Raw genomic sequence first — 15,973 nt, 5'->3', positions numbered from 1 at the left:
TTTATTATAGGCTTATTTCTTGAAATATTTAGTATGTCAAAATAATGCTTTTTAATGCTACTAGCTCATTCAAGTATTTTGATGGGAGTTGTTTTCTTTTTGGTGTATTTTAATCTTTTCTCCGGATTAGGCAGGCAGCGAGGTGGTAGGCAGTGCTCTCAAAAAGAAGCCATCTTACGAACATAAAAATAGTCTCAGGTTGTGGTGGGAGTGCATTTCCTCCTGGACTCTGTTAACTTATCTATTTATAGGCTTACCTGGAAAGCTGCCTTTAAAAAGGAAAGCGTTTGGCTTCCATAAGATTAAATGAAATGTGAGTGATATGAAAGATACAAGGTTTCTTCTTGCTAGCTACTTTGGAATGGTCTGTGATGTGTAGGAGGATTGGTTTTTGGTATGTTAAACACACACACACACAGAGAGAGAGAGATGTGGAAGTCTCTTTATTTGCCCTTCCAGTATATGTTGTATTCCTCATTACTAAAACTCAGTACCAACGTTTCTCACCAATGCATCTCTTCTAAGTTTGATATTCAAACACTGATGTCTCTCTCCCGTTATAATATTTCATTCTATCATAAATAGAAATTTCTCATCTCTAACATCACTGAGTACACATGTGCCAAATATACAGAGTAAGGCAGAATATTCTAGTTGCAGTCCTTCTGTGATTTTGGCAGAAAATGGCAATATAAAGTGCTCAATAACATCTTGGCTTACAGGTTTTGCCATTTTTATAGCGAAACTCCAAGTTGCAATATCTATGAAAATATGATTTTCATTTCTAGTATCAGTAGACAAAATTATGCTTTTGACTACAGGTGCATTTGGGTGTTTCATAATGTTCTTCAGAGCTGTATTGTTCTATAATTGTAATCACATGTAAGATTTCATCGCAAATGTAAAATTTTGGTAATTAATTTTGTTGCTTAACGGAGTCCTGCAACTCAAATGAGTCTTTAAAAAGGAAACTGTCGAAAGGTTCTTCATAGTAAGCTCATAATTCAATTTTTCTTCTTACTCTGTAACTTCTTGAAAACAAAACGATCTCCTTAGACATACATTTCACTTCCAAAAACACATGCAGAGTATTATTACAGGCATGCCAAACTATTGAAGTCTGTCATTCTTTTTTCAAAGACAGAAAGCTGTACTCTTCTTAAAACAACAAAGATTTTATAAACAAAATACATTGTTTATACAAAATATGAGAGATAGATACAAAAGATACAAAAAGAAAAGTATCAAATAAATGAAATTCTTGTTATCTATAAATTATACAGAGTAAGAGCATGAATCAAAGAGCTGATAATTAATGGTTGTTTACTAGAGGAAGATCACTGCAGTTACATGATGCTTTTCATTACAAAAATGAAAATTTCCCTTGCTAGTAAACATTCAGGAATTTTTAACTTTCAGTTTGGAAATATTTAAATTTGATAATGCTTCATAAGTGATTTTTTTTTTAAAAAAAAAACTTGTTTTTCAGGCCTTCATTCTTAGACTTTGAAAAACAAAACTGTACTGAAAACAAAACAAAAATGGTTCAACTGGAAAGTTTAAAAGAGACAAAAATTAAAAAGGAGAAAGGTCTATTCCTTCCTAGGTAGAATATGGTCCAGCAAAACATTTCTTAATTTGACCACATTTTTGAGTCTTTGACAGGACAATATTTGCATAATTATGCTAAGTAAAACTTTGCAGCCAGGGTGTGAATAAGCACAAGGAGTGAATTTTTAACTGTAGTCCAAGGATTGCATTTTAATGAAGGTGATTTTTGCCTTCGTACTGCTTTAGGTGCAAAAGTTGTGCCATGTATCCAGTTCAGGAAATAGATATTTTGATTAATTCTAATCTAGCTGATTTTCTGCAACAGGCAAAAGAGAAACTCTCACTACTGATTGCACAAAGGAAGAAAATAGGAAATAAAAGAGAACTTACTTCCAAATGGTAATATGTTACACATATTCTGACAGAAGTGACTTTACTAAGTGGATCATTAGTGATCATGTATATGAATTTGAAATACTATTCCTGTAGTATTCCTTTAGAATCTACTGTACATTGCAGCAGATTATAGTTTAGACTCAATGCTAGTTTCATGGCTTTATATTTTAACAGGAAAATGTTCCCAGGGTATAAAGGTAATGTGTGAATAAACAGACTGAATGTACTCTGTAACTTAATCCTCAAAAACAGGGGGTTCCATTCATAGCCTTTCTCTGAAACTTCTGGGTTAAGCACTCCTTTAATTCAGTTTGAGATGAATTATATTTCTTCATTTCTTTTTTCACTGTTACATAAAATGATCTGCAGAATTGCAACTGATAAGAGAAAATGGGATTCTTTATCATTATCCACTAGCAAAATTATTTCCGTATTTGCTCAATAGAGGCAAACTATAAACCTACTTGATTGTGCTATGCAAAGCTAAGGAAAACAGAATTTGTAATGGAGCTGGGATACTTCCAGTTACTAGGGTTTTGCCACTGTATTTGAAAATAATAGTCAGTATATCTGGTGCTTTAGATCTTCATTTTACATGTTGAATTTATTGTTCACATCTTGCTCTGTTTAACATAGGACGTGAATAAGAAAAATCCAATAAAAATCATCAGGTACAAATAATAACTACACTTTTAATTTGTTTCTAAAGAAGTATAGACAGTTATCCTTCAGTCATTACTATACGGAGATTTTTGTCTTGTGTTGAAAAGTGTAACCATCTTCAAATGCAAAATACCATAAATCACTCAGTAAACAGAAATAATGATTTGTACCATATGTTGGTAGACAGTTCTGTTGATAGTAATGAAACTGCAAAAGTGCTTGCAAAATACCAAAAGCGAGTGATCTGTAGGCAATTGATAGGTAAAGGTTGAAACTGATGAGCATGAACTCTATTAATAATCCAATTAAACCTTTGTAGACTGCCCATAGCCGTATCTCTAGGCGTGTTAAGAAACAGATGCTGTAGTTGTCTGTATAAAATTTAACTTAATCATGTTATTAGGAAATATAGAACCCAAAAAGGGGAAGGAAAAATTGAAGATTGAAATAAAGCGAGAACCAATTTAAAAAGCCTAAATTTTGAAAAGGAAATAGTTTAAAATCACTTGAAGTGCTCTTGCAAACAGGAAAATTCAGGAGTCAGCTATCAATAAATACCGCTTTTTGCTTCTGCTTCCGCTATGCATTAGGTCATCTATAGAATAGCTACCGGTATTTCCAAATACCCTAAATATCCTAATTCCAAATCCAAATATCCTAAATAAACTCTTATTTCTGTTCAATAAGGAATTTTTATTTTTAAAATCAAATTCAACTCTGTAGTCAATAACCAATCTGCAAGATTCAAAAGGAGCATTTAGCACTAGTTCAGGTGAGAAGTTTCCTCTGGTAGTACTTAAACCAAACTATCTTCTCCTAGATCCCATTTCTGTAGTTAATAGGTATCTTTTGCTGAGGAATTGGATTTTCTTGGGTGAAAAGTGATTTAGAAAATGGCACTTTAATGTCACTGCATATGAACTCAGTGAACAGTTTCCTGTTCGCTAGCAGTCCTGAAGTATGGTCTGAACCTCATCTTTATTCCAGCCCAAGCTCCTAATACCTTCAGTATGCAGCTTATCAGAGAGGCACTTAACCATTCTTGTCCTTCAGTAAAAACGCATTAGTGTAGGAAAAATTTTTAAATCTCTTGTATTATCACAGTCAAGTGTGTAGTTTATACAGGCTGGTAGAGTCAGTATTCATGTTTGGACTTCGAGGTAAGTAATTTATAAGAATAATTTACTGTTCAGCTTCATTGAAAACACTTGCTAAATAACAAGATCTTACCCTCTCTTTCATAGTTCATCTAATAGAGGATTGAATTAGTGAGTTAAGCGTCAAAGGTGCAACAACCATCGCTTTCTTTTTCACATGGAATGCCTGACTTCTTAAATTTGAGTTTAGCACATTGTCCTTCATGCATCCCATTTAACTTTTCAGTTCTATTTATTTCTTATATGTTTTTCTAAGCCATTTGATTTGTCAGGTTGTATTACAGGAGATGTCCATATTATAAAATGTTAAGAGACAAATTGGTACTATGCTTTAAATGTGCTGACCGTAAAGAAGATCTGAATTATGAAATACTTTGGCAAAATCCTGTGATTATTTTCTTACAGCACCTTAAGGCCTGATAAATTTTAGAACTATGGTTTTCTCAGACACTTAATGAAAAATATCAGTATGTAAGAAAAGGGTTTTTCCTGCATAACTTTGACTTGACAGGCTGTAAATCTGTAAATAATGCGAAGTTTATATGTAGAAATTTGTGTTCACAGTGATGCACAAAACAACTGAATATAAGGTTTTTACGACCATATGAAAAGATCATCTTTGGGCAAGGATCAAGTCCAGAAATAGAAAGCTAAAGAAGGGTTGTGAAGGGGAAAGTTATAAGCTACAGAAAATAGCTCTAGTAATAAAAGTGCCTTTCACTATAATTTAGTGTGTGTGAAATGTTCGTAGTCTTTATGGATAATTAACTATATCCAGTCATAACCAGCTGCCTAGTAGTGTATGCGATAAACATAGACAAAACAAAAAACTCCTTTCTTTCCATTTCTAGAGTTCTCAAATTACTTGCTGATATTTGTACACCCCTTCTATTCCTTCTCAAAGTGTCTATTTATATATTTATGCCCACTATTACATGTTCATTTTATGTAATCTGGTAATGTGTGTGCAATATGTTTTTTTCACACTGCGTATACTTACGTGTTCTTTTCCAGTCTTAGTGGTTTTAAAAAAAAAAATCTCTCTAAACACTCAGAAAGTGAAGCAATGCCAAAATAGTTTGGCAATAGTATGGCAGTTAAAAATGCCATACATGTTTAACAAATTTTTATTATGTTAGGTGCATGTAAGTGTTTCTGCAATTCTTACATTTGTTTAGCATATATCTGTACCAAAAAAAAAAAAAAAAAAGTTATATGAGAGTAGGAAAACTGTATCATTTTCTTCTATTTTATAAATATCTTCTACTAAGAGCAATCTTTAAAACCTGTAATTACACTCCTGTATCATGCCCTTTGCTGCATTTTCTTTAGCACATAAAAAGCTCATTCTGCAAATAATGTCAGTCACCTGCAAGTATTTTCTCCATTTCATTGTCTTGATATTCTTGAGGCAAGTATTGTTTAAAATTTTTAGTTTTATAACTGATATTAAGGTGTCCGTTACACTAAGTATAATTTGGATTTCAGATTTCTATATGTGTGGAGAGGTGAATAGAAATCTGAATAGCTTGAATAGAAGAAGAATGAATGCAAGGACAAAAGGATTTGATAGAAGATTCTGTCACTTCAACTCACTTCTGATTTCTTGTGAAAGAAGCTTCTGTCCTTGAGCAGGGACAAATCATATTGATTTTATGTATCCTGGCAATATATACCTGAGAGATCTGTTAAAGCAGTTGCTTTCTCGTCTAGAATAGTTGGGTAAAAGACTGTTCTCATTTTCTGCATCATCTTCCTTATTACAAAAAAAAAGTTCTCCTTAGGATTTCCCAAAGGGCATTGTAAGATTAGTTTCTATATTATAAACCAAGGAAGCAAAATTACCAGACTCCCTCATGTGCATTCTGCTGTTAAATAATACTTTGTAGACTAATTAACATAAATCTCATCGCAAAAACACATTGACACTGTAACAGTTAATAGCACAGTACATTAGTTGTTAAAACATATTTTTTAGTTTAATTATATGAAAGTGATAATGAACAAGTAAAACAACAGTCTAGAGATGTTCCCATTGACATTTTAGAAATTCTTCTATTAGTGTATCTCTATTATATTATAAAATATATCTAAAGGTATATATACCTATATATTCTTATTAGACTTACTATAATTGTGCTGCTGTAGTAATAATCAGCTTTTTATTTTGGTATAGATCTGTATCAAAGGTGAATAGTTCCAGCTACTCCGTTCTGAATTCTTCTTTGTAAAGCCTATTTGATTTTGCTGAGGAAAATTGATGCTTTCTAATAGAAAATACTTCAACGTCCAATAAGTAATTGCATTCGGTTACTCAAAATTTTTTTCTCTAAGTGGTAGTTTAGCTAATTGACTGCTACCTACCTTTGCTGTTACAGCAGGCATTTCCAGTTTCTAAATGTGGATAATTTTAGTAATTGTGAAAGTGTGTTTAAAAGTTTTAGGACCACAAATAGTGTGATGGCCACGAAGAGACCACTGAAATAGATGGCTTTGAAGATTAGGAGGTGATATGGCTGGAAATGTTTTGTGAATGTGGATGGTTCTGCCCCTAACAGGGTTTGCCGAATGACTTCCCACATGGATTTCAGTCCACAATTGTATGCAGTACTCAGGGGTAAATGGCCAGGGGCCAAAGGGCGAGGGAGGTTCATGTGGTGGAACTCAAAGTCTGCACGTCCTCTGCGTGGGTGTCCTGCACAAAGGGATGGAAACTCCGATTTCTGTGAAAGAAGGACAGTGTGGTGCTGGAGCTGCTCTTTAGATGGGTGATGTGCTTGGGGTGAATGCAGCAGTGCTGGAGGTGGCTGCTAGAGATTTGGGAATGGCTTTTGGATTTGTGGACACAGAGAAATTAATCTGTAATTTTACTATGTGGTGGTTAGGAAAGTATCATTTTTATGTTTACTGGGGAGAGTTTCCAGAGATTTTATATCTAGTCAGGCAGTAGTTACAGGATTTGTAGTGGATGTCAGCAAAGGAATGCAAATTTGGGGGATTTTTTTCCCCCAAAGAAGGGAAGGTGTTAAGAATTGAAGAACAGCTGCTATACTAATTAGTGGATTCATGGAAAGACTCATGTGTTATTGAGCTATCTTTGGGTTCAGAGCTTTTCCCCATCACACAGAAAGTAAAATCCTAGTTAAAATATTTCTGCAAATGTTCCCTTGGACGTTACATGGTTGTGCACGAAACGTTTTTTCCCATGCTTTTGGTGATCTGTAGTTTAGGTTTATGAAGGTGTGTGATACTGGGCCTGGTGGAAATCTGTAAAGTTTCTTTTATATGTTAAGGAATTAACATTTTTTTTTATTTCAGCTGCACTTCTTACTCAATGAAATTTCAGAGATGTTCTGTATCATACTAGCAGATAAATTTATTATGGAATTTTTAAGTGAGTCATAGTTTCTATTCAAAAAATTGCTAGTTCTGGAAATAGGTTCTTTGGAACAGAAATGATAGTAAGTTTTTGTCAGATCTTAATGGATTAAGTCTTTCCCTGCATTTGTGTTGATTTATTCTCTAAATTAAATTATGTATGTTCTCAGCTGTAGATATGCTTATCATTCTTAAGGTACAATGAATGCACATGTGAAAATCTAAGAACAGGAATCATGATGCTTGTCACAAACTTGCATCTATTCTTTGTGCATGTATATTTATATCTCTGTAAAGTATCATATTGCAGTCATGAGAATTTGCTGCCATTAATCTTTGTACTGATTTTTCTCCTGCATCCTGCGTCTCCTGGAAAAAAAAAAAAAAAAAAAAAAACTTGCCAATTGCTCCAATTGCTCTAGTTCTGAACGAGGCTGGAGGCTATGAATTATGGATAGACAAGATAGCATTGAAAGGTATTCTTTTACTAAATTTAGATTAAAGCCCCTCAGACTAGAAGTTTGATGAACCAGAATTGAAAAACACAATGGCTAATTCAATATGTACAGGTCATACAGGAGATGTAACAGCTGTGTAGTTTCTGCTTCACTGACTGGCATATGCTGCCACTCTAAAAGAAAAAGAGTAAGTCTAGGACTTGACACTTAAAAAAGTCATATTTGTGTGACGTTATATTAAACAGAAAACCTGCCTTTCATAAGCTTTGGTGTCAGTACTGTGTAAAGTGTGTCACAGATCTGAAACTCATGCTAAATATAGTCTATCAAAGTTGCATATAATTATCAGACTCATTGATCTGAAGGGTTATTTACAGCTATGCTGTGTTTCTTCAGCCTTTATTGCCGCACTTTGCATAAGAGCAATGTCATCTACAGAAATGCCATAGAACATCAAATGTACTGTTGAAGTGGTACTGAGCATTTAAATGTGCACATTCTTAATTTCCACATAAAAGAGGGTTCCATATGCAAACTATTTTATTAGCAATATTTGCTCAGCAGAACACTGATTTCTCAGTCTCTACGGGCTTTCAATGTACTTGATTGATTTGGCATCTATATTTTAAGCATCCCTTCTCAGAAATTCAATGTCTGAATTAAGTGAAGACTACAGTAAGTGTCTAATGGGAGTATATGTCAGAAGGCATGCACTTTATTTGAAATAAAGTGCAGCTCACCCTTAAAGTTTAGTCTAATTCTACCAAGTAACAAATCAAACCAAAGGCTGAATCAAACTTCACATGAACTTTTTCTCCACAGTGCAAATTCTAGCGCTGCTTTTGTGCTCAAGAGCTTTCAGAGAGGATCAGATTAACTTGTATCTCATGATGCTGAAAAAGGCCATAGGTGGCTTGATTAATGATCTGTGAGTTTTTGGAAATGTCTTTCCAGTTTGTCAGTAAAGACATCATTTTGCTTCTTGATTTTGAGAACTCTAAAAGGTGCTTTTTTATATCTTTAATTACTTATTTTGCTTTCTCTGTGTTTCTTTAATTTATGTTAAGTCTAAACCATTAGCATTTTAAAGAGCGGAAAGTAGGATATGCAGTATATGTTGAAACATTATTAGCATGAGCTGGTAACAAATTGCTTCTGCTAATCATCTGCTCATCCTTGATAGCCTATAATGTGTTTGTTCAGACTTACTTTTAAATTGCTATGTAGTAGACATGTCTTGGCAAACCTGCTTCTCCTAAAAAACAATTAACAATGGGAAGAGTGAAGTATCTTGGTATCAAAAAGATTTTTTTTCCTATATGCTTCCATTTTGGGGAGCATATATACAGTTGATACTAGCTACTGTGCATTTGTTCATTTCTCAATATCCCTGAAAGTGGCAAAATAGTAAAAAATTTTGCCCTATATTTCAGTCCAAATAATGGAGATTTCTTATAACTGTCAATATCTGTGAATAAAATTTCTTTAAAATGAAACCAATGCTCTGTAGGGTTATGGATAGGAGAATAGAATAATAAAATACACCTTCTGTGAGCAAAATGTGCAGATGTGTCATGAAGAATGTGTTATATAACCTGAAGAGTCAGGAAAAAGATGTTTTTTCAGCTCAGTGAACAAGTTCTGGAGTGAGATTGCAACTCTAGGACACTAAATTAAGCATCATCAGTGCAAGGAATGAACAGGCTACAGAATTCACATACATTTATAGTGATATCTTAACAACACCATAAATGGGGGGAAAAAAAACTTGTTAGGGTTATCGCTTCATTTGTCAATTCTTTCTTCTCCCCATTCAGTTTAAGGGTTTTGTCTACATGGGGAAAAATTAATCCAAATGAACGTTGAAAGTGTTTAAGTGAATCCCTTTTCAGGAACCCTCATCCAGAATCACGGTGGCTTTTATTCAATTCAGCTGTATTGAATTAATTTGGAAATGAATTTGTCTAAATTGAATTAAGGCCACTTCAGTTTTGAATGAAAATGTCACCAGAAAGGTCTTAGCAGAGTTAATAAATTCATTTTAAATTGAGACTTTTAATCCATTTGTTCTAACTTTCCTTGATCATCTATTGCCAGCCTTCTCACCACATGTACTCTCTCTGGATATTACCTGCAATTTTTCCTGCACAGTGTGTAGTCTTATCCTATACTACTTCTAACATATAGAATAACCTTGTATCTGCTTGCTAAATCAGTCTTGAAAGTGCAGATTTTTTCCCACTGCCCATTTCTCCCTTTCCCCTTGTTATTATATTCAGGTAGGTTGTTTTCTTATTAAGGCATGCAGCAGTCCCAAATGACCTTTCCTTATCCTGCTAAGAAATAAGGCAGATAGTTTTAGCTGTCAGACTCCATACTGAAAAATACTGTATATTTGCTATCACACGGTATCATTAAAACTCTAAAAGTTTTTAATTCCTGAGGAGGAATTTTGCAAAGCCAAAACAAAATATTCATAAACTGTTGTTTAAAACTGCATGGGAGGAATGTGTGCTCAGGCTGATTTACTTGACCACATCATTACCAATATGTCATGGTCACCAGTTTGACATTTAATGATTACTTCCATTTTGCTATGTCATTAATATGACACACTGCATAACAGGAACTTTGTTAGAATTTAGTGACAGGTGCGGGGGGTTAAAGTTAAAAAACCTCTAAAATGACTGGTTAAAAGAAGCGATTAAGACATTTCTTATGCCCTATAGGCAGCAATAAAATGAAAATACAGTAAATGTAATTTGAATAGAGGGTCATGCAGCCAGCCCAGACAGAGCACAGTAGGCACATGCAATCTAATGAAAATGCATATTAATTCCTCAGATTTTATCTCTGTAAACAAACATCTAAGCCTGCAGAAGTGAATGAAATAAAACTTATCTGTGAGCCTTGGATACAACAAATGTTCATAAAGCTGCTGACAGCCTCTGTCAAGATATCGGGCTGCTTTTCTCATCTTGTATCTGTTTATATTTGCTTATGCTGTTGGCTTATAAGAACTTCTTTTGCAGTTTGAGCATGTTAAGACCCTTAAGCAGGAAGACAGATGCTTAGCACTGATGCAGTTAGCGTGCTTTTTGGTAGAGTAAATTCTGCTCCTTCCTGCTCAAGCTCAGAAAATTCTGTACAAACCTAGGAGCTCTGTGGCCCTGCTCTGTAAAGAGGTGTCTTGGAAGAAGTGTCTGCATTTCCAGTTTATCATATCCACCTGTATTCAAACAAACTTGCCAGGAATTTGACATTCCTACAGGTTGTACAACATGTAGAATAGGAAGACAGAAGTGAATCCATCTGTTCTGTATCTATTAGCCAATCCATGGTAAAATACAGGAGCATTTTGGTAATAAAACCCCCTTCTGTGATTATTGCCATTGAATGGACAGGTCAGCTTTTTGGAGCAGACACACCCAAACGCATAGTAAGAAGGATCAAGGGGTTTACATTTGGTTTTAAGAACAGATGCATAATATATTTCAGTATTTAGGGATTTAAAAAATTGCATACAGTTAATGGCATTTATTAAATTATGTACAGTTAAATTTAGCTTCTTGATTGGTTTAAAAAATAAAGAGGGGGGGGAGCAAAGCAGCCTGAATATTGACAGAAATCAATATTTTAATGATCAGTGAAAATGGTTATAATTTTTACTCTTCCCATCTTTCCTCAGTTCCCTTTTGGGGAAACTGCGTTCTTCCTTTTCTATCCACCATTTTCCAACAGAACTGACAAGATAACAGTGTGCACTTAAGATTTTCAAATGACGCAATTATAATAAATTCTTTAACTTATATCAAAAACTTTGTTGCAAAGTTTGAAAACCAGTCCAAACATTATCCCTATATCATGTACAGCATTAACCAAATGTCCATGAGTTCATGTATTCATTATTTACCCATCTGCCTTTGAGTTATTAAAGCTGTGTTCTGTTTGAAAGCACTAAATATTTTCCTCCATGTTAAAGAAACGGAGTGATTGAGTATTGGGTGGAATCCTCAGAGACCATCTCAATAACAACCTAGTTAGGTAATTGAAAAATAATAGCATAATACACATATTGAACAAGAAGTCCTTCTTATTATTGAATTGCTTTAGAATCTTTTTACTCAACAAAGTTTATTGGTATGTAGTATTTAATCAGGTGCAATATAAACCATACAATAATAGCTCAGCAACTGCTCCATAAATATCCAAATTACAATAACTACTGCTGTTGACATAAGTTAGGAGAAGTTCAATAAAACTATGCTCACTATATTTCAGGAGGCTTATAGCAATATGCTTCAGTCTGAAATGCACAAATCAATCAAAATAAGTTAATTATCGTAGGGAAGTAGGATTAAAGACATGCACATTCACAGTACATTTCCTATGTAATGAGTTTACTATTTAATAATAATAAAAGCTTGTCAGACGTGCAAACAAGAACTGACCAGCAGTACCAGGCATTATATTGTGCAGCTGTTGAAAAACATATGTCCACTCATTATCCCTATCAGATCTCCCACAAACAATCAGATTTTTAAACAGCTTTTTCATTACTGTAGAATTTAAAAGCGCATTTGTAAGCTCTTTGATCTCAGATATCTGCAAATACAATATATTTGTGGTAAATGAGATTAATCATCATAAGCTTATTTTTCTGTTGTTACTTTGACAAAGGCTAGTTCAAATCAGACTAATAATTTTCAATTGCCATCTATTCATGTGAGTCAGCTAAAAAGAAATATTAAAGCGTTTACTTCCCTGATTATTTTAATCCCTAAACTTGAAGTGGTAATGTGTGGGCCAGAATTATTCAGATTTACAACATGATAAACCACAAATTATTTCATGAAAGGACTGAGATTAAGGAAGATGTACCTGCTGGTGCCTGCTCCTGTTTTGTTTGCATTACGGACATGAAGAGCAAGCAGTAACTGCACGCTGGTGCTCTCTGCTTCACTTACCACTGCAGTTGGTAGAAAACAGGGCTCAGCTGTATCATTTGTCTTGTTAGGAGAGCAGCTCTGGCTTTCCTTTTTTTTTTTTCTGAAACACTCCATAAATCAAAGTTAGGTGGAGAGGCTGAAACAAACAATTATTTACTTGGTTTGCCTGTTGCATTTTGTATTGACCTTATCAGGATCAAAGAGATTTAGCATCAGTACAGCCATGTGACGGACGTGATGGACAAAACTATGGTACACTGTAGCAGATAACCTCTCTTAAAATCTCTATATTACTAACTGCTATCAGAAAAATAAATCTGAGCTTTAGATACCCACTATAGCTTTATAAGCAGTGAGATATTAATCACTGCCTTTGTCTCTAGAGATACCTGCTTTCTTTTTCTTATTAAAAGAAACAGGGACTCAGGTGCAAGCAGGCCTGTTAGTGCAAAGCTGTGTACTTTTATATGCGATTTAGGTGTCTCTGATATCAGATAGATGTTTTCTATATGTATATCTGTATACAACAAAAGCTTAGTGCCCATTTAACTCAATTTTTCAAATGAGGAAGTCATTTGACAGAGTCCAAAAGCAAACCCATTTCACTTGGTCAGTTGGAGAAGGCTAAGGAAAAATTACAATTTTCGAGTATTAAAACATACTTGTGATGGCTATCCTATGAATAACCAATGCATTGAAAGTGTTAATTTTGAAACTGTGAATAAATGATAAGGAAAAAAAATGAAGTTTTTCACAGACCAAGGAGTAGAGTTTATCTTAATTTTGATACAGATAATTTTCCTACTGTTGCACTTGACATAGCTTTGATGAGAAATATTTACATAGTACAAGTTATAATATGCCTACCTATTTCAACAGAGTGAGCAGCTAGCAATCTAATACAGCAGGAAATTTTACTGCTGGTATTTCTTCCAGATGTCTAGATTAGTTCCACGTCTTTTGGAAAATTTGAAACAAATATACTTTTTCCTTTGAATGAGCCATGATTTATCACACTGTGTCAAGAAGTCATGAGATGAATACTGGGATAAGAGAACAAGGAACCAGCAGTTACTTGTCTTATCTGTCTTATATATAGAAAATCAAATGGCTCTCTTGAAAGGCATTGAGAAAAGAAAAAAATAATTAGTCTCTTCTTTTAGAATCTGATTTCTATTTGATGATGTGAAAATCTGAAAGTACCAGAAAGTGATTTATAAATTTTTTGTGACTATGTTTTCTAAAGTTTTCAATGCAGATGCAATCTTTTCAATTATTTCTTCTCAGCTGGAATCATGTGGCAGAATGTATATACTTATCAGGATGAAATAGCAAAAGATACGTAATTTAGTCTCCTAGGAGAGAGGCTGCTAGGCACTACTGTTGTCAATGAGGGACATAGTGACTAGAAACTGAACCCAGAGTTTGTACTCCCGTAGTTATATTAAACATGAAGGCAGTGAGCAGTTTTATATTTGCACTATAGTTGAGATTTTTGTCATATAATATATATATATATATAGTGTGTGTGTGAATGTGTGAGCGCATTATAAAAAGTACCTTTTAAAAAGCCACGTTTCTCCACATTTCCCTAAGTCTACTAAATAGCAGGAATTTTCAGTCCTTACTTCTCCAGACATTTCCTTGATCAGTTCTTGCTCTTTGCTCAAAGTATTATGAAGGACCTGATGAATCTGCTCCAAACTCCCTCTTTCTTACCCTATATTCTATGGACCATGAGTCATTTTCCTCATGTGTGATAGTAATTTCCAAATTTTTGTGTTTTTGGATAGCATTTTTTGAAATGTAGCAGAAAGCAGACAGATTTGTTCAACTATTGTAGGCTAAACAGGCAGAGCAGTCATACCAAAGGAGAAGCACAGACAATGTGATCGCATATATAACAATGCGCTACCCTAATCGCTGCCTGACATTAATGTGCTAATGTTAATGTGTTCCTTCTAATAGTAGCTGGCTTTTCTTTCAAAATTTTATAAAAGTCAGAAAACACAATGAAAGTTTTAACATATGTAGGCTGTCTGGTTTGCCTCTCAGTAGAGACGGAGGGAAGTATTGAAGAGGATTTGCTGCACTCCATCTCCTGTAGAAGCAAGGTGGGGTGGATATCGTCACTGACTAATTTTATTACTAAGTATGATGCTGTCGTCAGAGGTTAGTGATGAGTGTACATGTGCTAGAAACAGCCGATATTTCATGAGTCACTGATGCATTTTCCCTCATTAGTGACCCAAGACATCTGCACTAAATTGCTGTCATTTTTTTTACAAACAGGAAAATATTTTCCAGTCTGTCATAATTTTCTCAGATTCTAATAGCTGGAAGAGAAATCAGTCTGCCTACACTTACCTGTGCTGGATGTAGATGTAGAAAGAAATTTGCATTTTTTACTGTTGCTTTTCACGTGGAGACCTATTTGTTAGACCTCTGGTCCTAAGAAGTGAAATCATTTATGTATGTAAAGAATGAGAGAGGAAGCCCATTATCAAGCTGCTAGACAGGGCTCATTTCCCACACTGTCACTAAAAGGGTTGAGTTCTGACCCAAAAAGAGCCTCCTAAACACTGAAATAGTAATTCAATTTTCATCTAGTCCTTAGCTTTTCTGACAACTGTGCCAGAAAGTTTACCAGACCCAGCTGAGATGGAGTTTTATTTCTGTGTAGACATATGAACACCAGGAATTAAATGAAAACCTGTAAGTGGAACCATGATCAAATATTCTAGATAGTTCAGATCATTGATTATTATTGTTAAAGCTAGATTCAGTCTGGTAGTCTGCATATGAAAATTCAAGGAAAAAAATCTGTTTTTAGCAGTCAGATATTGAAATGATTTGTCTCTTTCCCCAACTTCTACTAGCCTGTTAAGCAGGCTATGAGAACTCTACCTGCAAACAGTTATGGCAGGGGATGCTGTGCACTGGTTCTTGGCCGTTTTTCTAATCAGCTTACATTTCAGCTTCTCCCTTGTCTTTTAGATGGGTCACAAGAGAACAGGACAGCCCCTCATATTCTGAAAGACTCATGTCCAGTTAGAGACTCTAAATGTGCTGTATTTTAAAGGTCAAAGTGCACTAGTCTATAAAATAGGAATTCAGTGTTACACTGCTGTTAGAATATCCTTTCTAGATTAAACAGCAAAAAAAGCTTTGGTGTTTACATTATCAAAATTGATAAACTTTAAATTATTTTCAGCTGATTTTGAAAACAGAAATGGACTATATTTTTTGAAACGATAGTGACAGTTCTTACATTTCCCAGTCAAGTTGGATTATTATTATCTTACATTCCTATTGCCATGATACTAGAGTAATTTTAAAATATTCAATAGAAAATAGCACTCAATATGGAAAAAAAAACACCAATAAGAAAATAATATCTCTGATGCAGGTTTACCACTTT

The 15,973-nt window shown here is 34.3% G+C and overlaps 1 protein-coding gene across 1 annotated transcript in view; it reads left to right on the top strand.

The window, feature by feature from the left end:
• The window catches only part of LOC112957041 (adhesion G protein-coupled receptor A3-like), a 237,258-nt gene that overhangs the window by 131,182 nt on the left and 90,103 nt on the right, over positions 1-15,973 (top strand). The gene's annotated exons all lie outside the window — the stretch shown is intronic.

This window comes from Nothoprocta perdicaria, unplaced genomic scaffold (genome assembly GCF_003342845.1).
Source record: "Nothoprocta perdicaria isolate Ctin4 unplaced genomic scaffold, notPer1 scaffold_7, whole genome shotgun sequence".
Taxonomy (NCBI): Eukaryota; Metazoa; Chordata; class Aves; order Tinamiformes; family Tinamidae; genus Nothoprocta; species Nothoprocta perdicaria.
Note: the sequence above shows the minus strand (reverse complement) of the source record. Positions and strands in the feature narration are given on the sequence as shown.